This window comes from Muntiacus reevesi, chromosome X (assembly GCF_963930625.1).
Source record: "Muntiacus reevesi chromosome X, mMunRee1.1, whole genome shotgun sequence".
NCBI lineage: Eukaryota > Metazoa > Chordata > Mammalia > Artiodactyla > Cervidae > Muntiacus > Muntiacus reevesi.
Genome location: NC_089271.1, coordinates 51,029,109 through 51,036,874, shown reverse-complemented (window position 1 = coordinate 51,036,874; position 7,766 = coordinate 51,029,109). Strand labels below are relative to the sequence as shown.

Genomic DNA, 7,766 nt, shown 5'->3' with positions numbered 1-7,766 from the left:
CGTTCTGGGCATTGATTGGTCTCCGCGAGATCGCCGGAATAAGCTCTTCCGGGGCGCGCATAGGCGCCGGAAGTCCCGCGAGTCCCGCCCTGCTTCGTCTCCGGCCCAGTTCCAGTTGGCTGGCTGGCTGTTATAGGCACTGGGATGGCAGAACTGCACCTGAGGACGAGAGGCATGTTGCCGTTCGCGGGTTTTTAGAGAATATAGTTTTTCTCCTAGTTGTATTGCTTTTCCGGAATGGGTCGAATAGCTGCCCTGGTTAGTGGCGAGGTTTGGCGCAGTCGCTGGCTGCGCATGGTGACGGCGTTTCGGTCTTGGTTAGCTCTCACTCAGTTTGGATTGTGTGGCAGCGCACGGATATTCGCAGAAATGCATGCAATTCATGTCCAGGGAGAGGTCTCTGAGTTAGCTGTCTCCCTGGAGACTAACCTGTGCCAGGGAGCCTGGGCTCGTGTATCGCTACGTGTGACAACACAGGTGCTGTTTGGGTGCCTTTGATCTCCTTGAGCCTTTGGGCGGGGTCATGAGTGATGGGATATTTGATCCGAGTGGATTTTGTGAACCATAGTACAAAGCCCCTAGGATGTGTGTACCTGTATTCCGGGGTGTGCATTTTTGGAGCTTTCTGGCCTTTGAGTCCCTGGGTGTGAGATCCCTTTGTAGGCGTGTGCACCCGAGATTGTGAGACCTCTGAGTTTTTTATTCTGGTCCCAAGTTGTGATGTCTCTGAGCTGCTTTAAGGATGGGTTTGTCTAAAGGTGTGAAGTCTCAGCTGCTTGGGGATCTGTGCACAGGGTGCAGGTTTTCCATTTGTCTGGGCACTTTATCTTAAGGTCGTATGATGTTCTTGAGTTATTAAAAGTTCTCTTTCCATTTAGGGTTTTTGTATTAGGTTGGTAAGTGTGGAGTGGTTTGGGAGTCAGTCTCCATGGTGTGAAGTATCTGTGCAGTTCTCATTTGTTTCTGTCTTAAAGACTTTGGCCTCTTTGGAGGGTCTTTGTCACAGCGTGTATGGTGATGGTCTCAGTTGTGTTTGAGGGTCTGAGACGAGTTGTGTGGTCTCTGTGCAGAGATTCAGTGAGCTCTTTTTGGTGTCTCTGGGTATCAATCTGAACTGTGTGGAGTCTCTGTGTCAGAAATAAAACCTCTTATGTTCTTGGCTGTGAGGTCTCAGTCCGGGAACTGAGGATTTGGAAGCTGGCAGATATGATTCTGAGGCCTGGAACCTGACATGCTGACTGTGTGTTGCTGAGTGTATCAGTTGTCTCCTGGAATCTCAGGTTATTCATAAATATTACAGTGGGGCCAGCGCGTGTCTTGGAGGGTACCTGTGCATGTTAGCAATGCGTGTTGCCTGGCTCCAGACTCTCCTTCAGCAACTGTTTTCTGAGCACCTGCCATATACCTGAGCACTGTTGGAGGAGTTTGTGAGAGGACAGAACTGACCAAGTCTCTCCTTTGAAAGACTTGGTGGTCAGTAAATAAATCAAGGGTGGCAGGCACTATGAAGATAGATAATGCTAGATCAGGGGAAAGGGTATATGTAGGTATGATGTTATTATTTTATTCAAGGTAAGGAGGGAAAGTCGCCCTGAAAGAAGGCAACTAAGCAGAGATCTGGAGGATGTGAGGGAGCAGGCCATGGAGTTATCTAAGGGAAGAGCATTCCAGGCAGAAGGAACAACAAATGCAACTGTGCTGGCATGGAAATCTACTTGGCGTGCTCCTGAATGTCAAGGAGTCCTGTGATGCACTTGGTTTGGCATGTAGCACTCATTGAAAGGGGTCTGGTTGCTGCTGTCTCTGTTTCTCTCACAATTTGTGATCATCCGCATTTCACAGATGAAGGACTGAGGGCTCCAACGTGTGCCCTGCCCCTTCTCTCCTTCCTATCCCTTAAATTAGGAGTGAGACCTTCTGGTCCATCATGAGAGAGAGAGAGAGAGTTTGAGTGTCCCAGCTGCAGGGATGTCACACTGAATGTCAGCCAAGCAACAGAGACCAGTTTTAATGTGGGAATCATGCCTCGTAACATTGGCACTCTTGATGGAGGGCAGGACTTAAGAAGGAAAAAGGAACTGGGGCAAAGGACAGAGGCAGGAAGGGAAGTTGGAGGACAATGAGAAAGAAAAGCAAAAACGACTGGCTTCATCACATTGCTTGGGTTTGGCGCAGTTCACGTTGATTGGCTGACTGTATTAGGACATACTCACCTTTTTCTGTCCCTACCCTTTCTTTCCCTTCCCTTTTTTGTGCCTGAGCAAGGCAGTCCTAAAACCGTTAGGTGTCTCCAGGTAAGGCATGTGTATCTGTAGAGGGGCATCCCTGCCTTGGGAGTCACAGCCCAAGGTGGAAAGAAGGATATCCCTGGGGATTGGGTGGGAAGGAGGCTAGCTGCTTCATGGATTCAAGGTTGAGTGAGGTGTGGAAGTCAAGGACAAGGGATGGTTCTGCATAGATTGTGAGGAGCACCCTTCTGTGGAGGAGGGATCACTTATATGCATTGGGATTCATCAACTCAGCAAATACATAAGAATGCTGAGAGCCACGTCTTTCATTTTTGGAAAAGGGAAATTCCAATGTGGAATTGAAGTAAACTAGAAAAAATTCTGAGGAATTCTAGTGGAGTTAAAGTTCTCCATGCAAACTTCTTGTATTCGATAGGTGTGCATATGTGGCTAGACTGATTTATAGCTGTAGATGTGTGTCTATGTGTATGTGTGTGTGATTGTGTACACACATATATTCCCAAGTTACTGGAAATAGCAACATTCCAATGGCAATAATTTCACCAGTCCCCAGATCCTAGCTTCTGAACCCCTTTCTCCACTAAATGATGGGTTCCCAGGCTGAGGAAGGAAAGGATAAATGAGCCTGGGTCACCTTGTCATGTCAGTAACAAGGGAAAGTTCAAGAATGATGGGGAGATGTCAGAGAGACACAGAATACAGCTTGAGGGCTCTCCCACCAGACACACTTAGGACTCTCTTATTTTTTCCACCTTGTTTGAGGTATTATTGACATATAACCTGTAAGTTTAAGACGCCAATGTGATCAGTTGATATGCACATATTTGGCAAAACGATTACCACAGCAGGGTTGGCACTCTATCCCCTCAGATAATCCTTTTTAAAAATTGTTGAGGAAATAATATCTCAGAACTACCCTCTTAGCTTTCACTGTATTATACAGTTTTGTTAATTATACTCACCATGCTATACATTGGATCTGCATAACTTATTTTTCTCATACCTGGAAGTTTGTACCCTGTATTCAGCATTTTCCGCAGGCCCTGGAAACCACCATTTTAAACTCTTGAAAATTTCTGTAAGTTTGACTTTCTTAGGTTCTGTATATAAGTGAGAGCATACAATGTATGTCTTTCTCTCTTTCACTTTTTTCACTTAGCATAAAGCCTTTGAAGTCCATTCATGTTGTTGCAAAAGGCAGAATTTTCTTCTTTGTGACTGAATAATATTCCATTCTGTGTATCACCACATTTTCTCTTTTCAAATTAATTTATTTTAATTGGAGGATAATTACTTTACAATATTGTGATGTTTTTTCCATACATCAACATGAATCAGCCATAGTGATTCATGTGTCCCCACCATCCTGAACCCCCCTCCCACCTCCCTCCCCACCCTTTCCCTCTGGGTTGTCCCAGAGTACCGGCACGGCTTTGAGTGCACTGTTTCATGCATGGAGCTTAACACTGGTCATCTCTTTTACCTATGGTCATATACATGTTTCAATGCTATTCTCTCAAATCATCTCACCCACTCCTCCCACTGAGTCCCAGAGTCTCTTCTTTACGTCTGTGTCTCCTTTGCTGCCCTGCATATAAGGTCATTGGGACCGTCTTTCTAGATTCCATATATAAGTGTTAACATACAGTATTTCTCTTTCTCTTTCAGACTTACTTCACTCTGTGTCATAGACTCTGGCTTCATCCACCTCATTAGAACTGACTCAAATGCGTTCCTTTTTATAGATGAGTAATATTCCATTGTGTATGTACCACAACATCCTTGTCCGTTCGTGTGCCAGTGGGCATCTAGGTTGCTTCCATGTCCTAGCTATTGTAAACCGTGCTGCGGTGAACATTGGGGTCCATGTGTCTGTTTCACTTCTGGTTTCCCCGTGGTGCATGCCCAGCAGTGGGATTGCTGGGTCACATGGCAGGTCTATTCCCAGTTTTTAAAGGAATCCCACACTGTTCTCCTTAGTGGCTATACCAGTTTGCATTCCCACCCACTGTGTAAGAGGTTGCCCTTCCTCCACACCCTAACCAGCATTTGTTGTTTGTAGACTTTTTGATGGTGGCCATTCTGACTGGTGTCACCATGTTTTCAATATCCATTCATCCCTTCATAGACACATGGTTGCTTACAACTTTTGGCTGAAGATGCAAAGTAAATTTCAGGTTAGTGTCACTCCTCCAATGTTGTATTTCAGAATCATTATCTATTCTAGATCATTTGCCTTACCACAGAAATTTTATCATCAATTCGTCTATATGTACAAAAAAGTCCTGCTGGAATTTCTGACTGGAATTGTATGAAATTGATAGATGTGTCTGGGAACTACTGACATCCTAATTATATTGAATTTCTCAACCCATGAACACACCATGTGCCCCCATTTTGTTAGGTCTTATTTAAGGAACCACATTGCATTACCTTATCTGCCATTGTTTTATCAAATCTAATTCTCATATATTGAATTCTGAAGATCTGAATCTGATGAAGATATGAAAATATTAGTAGTCAGACATTCATCAGGAATGCTTTATTTCTTCTGTAGTTTTTACATTGCCCGTTTATTGTGTTTCTTATATTTTCTGCTAATGTTCATGATTGTTTAATCCAAGGGTGATGGTATGGGTATTTTCTGGGGTAAATCATGAGGAGATGTTCAGCTGTGTTTTGGGATGGAGAGTCTGAGGACAGGGACACAGGGGAGAGAGAGCAGAGTAGGGGTGGGGAAGGTGAACGCGTGGGGCAGGGACAGGGGGCTGCTAGTACAAGAGGAAACAGAAGTGAAGAGACACAGGAAGAAGAGCTCCCCTTCTGCACCGGGCGTAGCTCTCCGTACATGTACGCGTAATGAATACTTTGAGTACTCTTAGCAACCCTGTGAGGTAAGCATCTGTAATGCTGTCATCCCTTTAGTCAGCTGAGGAGCAGAGACACGAAGATGTTAATGGGTGAATGCATCTGCACAAAGTCACCTAGCTGGCAAGAGCTGAGTCAGATTGGTGCCCAGGCCAGAGAGAAACAGCCAGGTGTGGGACCTGACCGCAATCTTGAATACAGTGCAGTGTCTGGTGTACTCTGGATCAAAAGGCAGATCAACATGTCCATCCACATGAAACATTACTATGGATCTGAGTATGGATTGAAGACAGTGTCTCCTGAGTGCGTGAAAGGCCATGCGGTGTCATGTCAGCATGCACACATCACAGAGAACCATTCCTGGACCATACCGAGGTCTAAACAGTGATTCCTCTGACCAACATTAGTGGAGGACCCTCATCATTATAGAAAGTAGCATCACCATAATATAATATAATGATAAACAGACAGAGCAACAGATAAAATATCCTGAAGACATTACCTCCCCCATCTCGTAATTTTCTTAAATGCAGAGAACAAAACCTGGAAGGCAATAGACCACATACTAAGTTTTTTTCTCTGAAGTGTGACTTTCTAGATAAGTTCCAAATAACATTTTATTAGTATTGTAATTTGTTGTATCTTCATTTTTACATAGGCAGTTTTTGTGTTATAATTGAAAACTGGACTTTCTGAAGACTCGTTCTCCTCGGGTATCTTGAGGTTTCAGCATAAAAAAGTTGTGTTGGTATCCCTGCCAGGTGAAAACCCAATCGGCGCAGTGAAGTGAGAAGTAATATCGTTGGTACCGTAGGTGGGGGTCTGTGCAGAGTAGAGAGGTCCTGATGGAAGGCTAGCTAAGCCTGCAAGCATTGTGAAAAAGGTCGGTGACGCCATAGGCCCAAACCAGACAACAGCTCACAGGTCCCAAGGAAGACACTGGTGTTCTGTCCACGGAAATGTCTGTGTTAGGACTTTTAGACCTTTGCTCCTTTGGCTCCCATGATGCAGTGCAGTGACTTGTGGCACTTATAACACAGTCCTGCTTTGACCCAGGCTGTGGATGAGAGTCAGAGCCTCCCCAGCAGCACCGAACCCTTTGTGGGCGATCTGGAGTGCTTTTTGTGATGTCTGGGAGTCTAGAGTTTCCGAAGAGAAAGGAGAAAGAAGATCCATAGCGCAGGGGGTACATGCACCCACCCTGTGCATGTAGGACTAGAGATGTGCTAGAGATGCAGGTGGAGCTTTTTAGAGGGACCAGTTGGGGATGAGCAGAGTTGGATTTGGTGACTCAAGGAAGAAATATGGAAGTGAATGTAAAGGGAGAAAACACATGGAGAAGTAAAAAGACCTACAACTCCCCATTCTGTAGCAGGGTAGGTGCTCCATGACTGTTGTGAGAAGGCTCCCTGGTCTGAGCTCTGGGAGGGAGTGATGAGTGTTAAGGACCCACCCTCAACCCTAAGTAGGGGGTGCTGGGTGTGTGAAGACATAAGTCACAGCCTTCACCACTGACACACACACAAAGCTTCTTAGCCCCGCTGAGAATGGGGTGGTGGCACCTTAGGGAAGTCCAAAGGGAAAGTGGTGGTGGTGGTTGTTCATTCGCTCAGTCATGTCTGACTATTAACGAGCCCATGGCCTGCAGCACGCCAGGCTCCTCTGTCCGACACTATCTCCCTGAGTTTGATCAAAATTAATGTCCATTGTGTTCTTGATGCTATCTAACCATCTCACCCTCTGTCTCCCCTTTCTCCTGCCTTCGATCTTTTCCAGCACTAGGGTGTTTTCCAATGAGTCAGCTATTCTCATCAGGTGGCCAAAGTATTGCAGCTTCAGCATCAGTCCTTCCAGTGAGTATTCAGAGTATTCAGTATTCATTTCCTTTAGGATTGGCCGCATTGTGCTCCTTACTGTCCGAGGGATTCTAAAGCATCATCTCTCTAGCACCACGATTCGAAAGCATCACTCAGCCTTCCTAATGATCCAACTCACACATCTGTATACAACTACTGGAAAAACCATCGTTTTGACTCTGCAGACTTTGTCAGCAAAGTGACGTCTCTGCTTTTTAATATGCGGTCTAGGTTCATCATGGGTTTCCCCGGTGGCTCAGCGGTAGAGAATCTGTCTGCAAGGAATTAGGACACCTGGGTTCAATCCCTGGTTCGGGAAATTTCCCTGGAGGAGGGCATGGCAATCCACTCCAGTATTCTCACATGGAGAATCCCCTGGACAGAGGAGCCTGGCGGGCCTTGGTCCATGGGGTCGTATAGAGTATATTGAGAGACATCACCTCCCAAACAGAATCTCTGGCCAATGGGCTGTCTCTCTAGCTTTACTAATCTCAAGTAAAGTCTGTTCCCTGGCCTCAGAAGCCGCGTGAGATAATGAAGGAAACTTGAGGCAGTGGTCATTTAAGCAGCGATTTGGTGCGAGATATTTATTCGCTTGGGCCAAGTGACTGCAGGGAATGAAACGGGGTAGGGTGATGAAGGAAATGAGATGATGACTTTATTGCCCCGGCCACCTCCCTGCCCCCAGGTAGCCGACTTCAGTAGGGCTGGCTGGTGTCAATGCCTTGTTTAGGCTCACTTGTAACAACATCCTGTGTGTGGTATGAGCAACTTGGTGGGCAAATCAGACAGC

The 7,766-nt window shown here is 45.8% G+C and overlaps 1 long non-coding RNA gene across 1 annotated transcript; it reads left to right on the top strand.

Annotated features, from left to right (window-relative positions):
* Positions 1 to 4,253: 4,253 nt before the first annotated feature.
* LOC136153872 (uncharacterized) lies at positions 4,254 to 6,970 on the top strand. Its single transcript, XR_010660458.1, has 3 exons — positions 4,254 to 4,426; positions 5,776 to 5,830; positions 6,894 to 6,970. It is a non-coding gene; the product is annotated as an uncharacterized lncRNA (long non-coding RNA).
* The last annotated feature ends 796 nt before the right edge of the window (positions 6,971 to 7,766 follow it).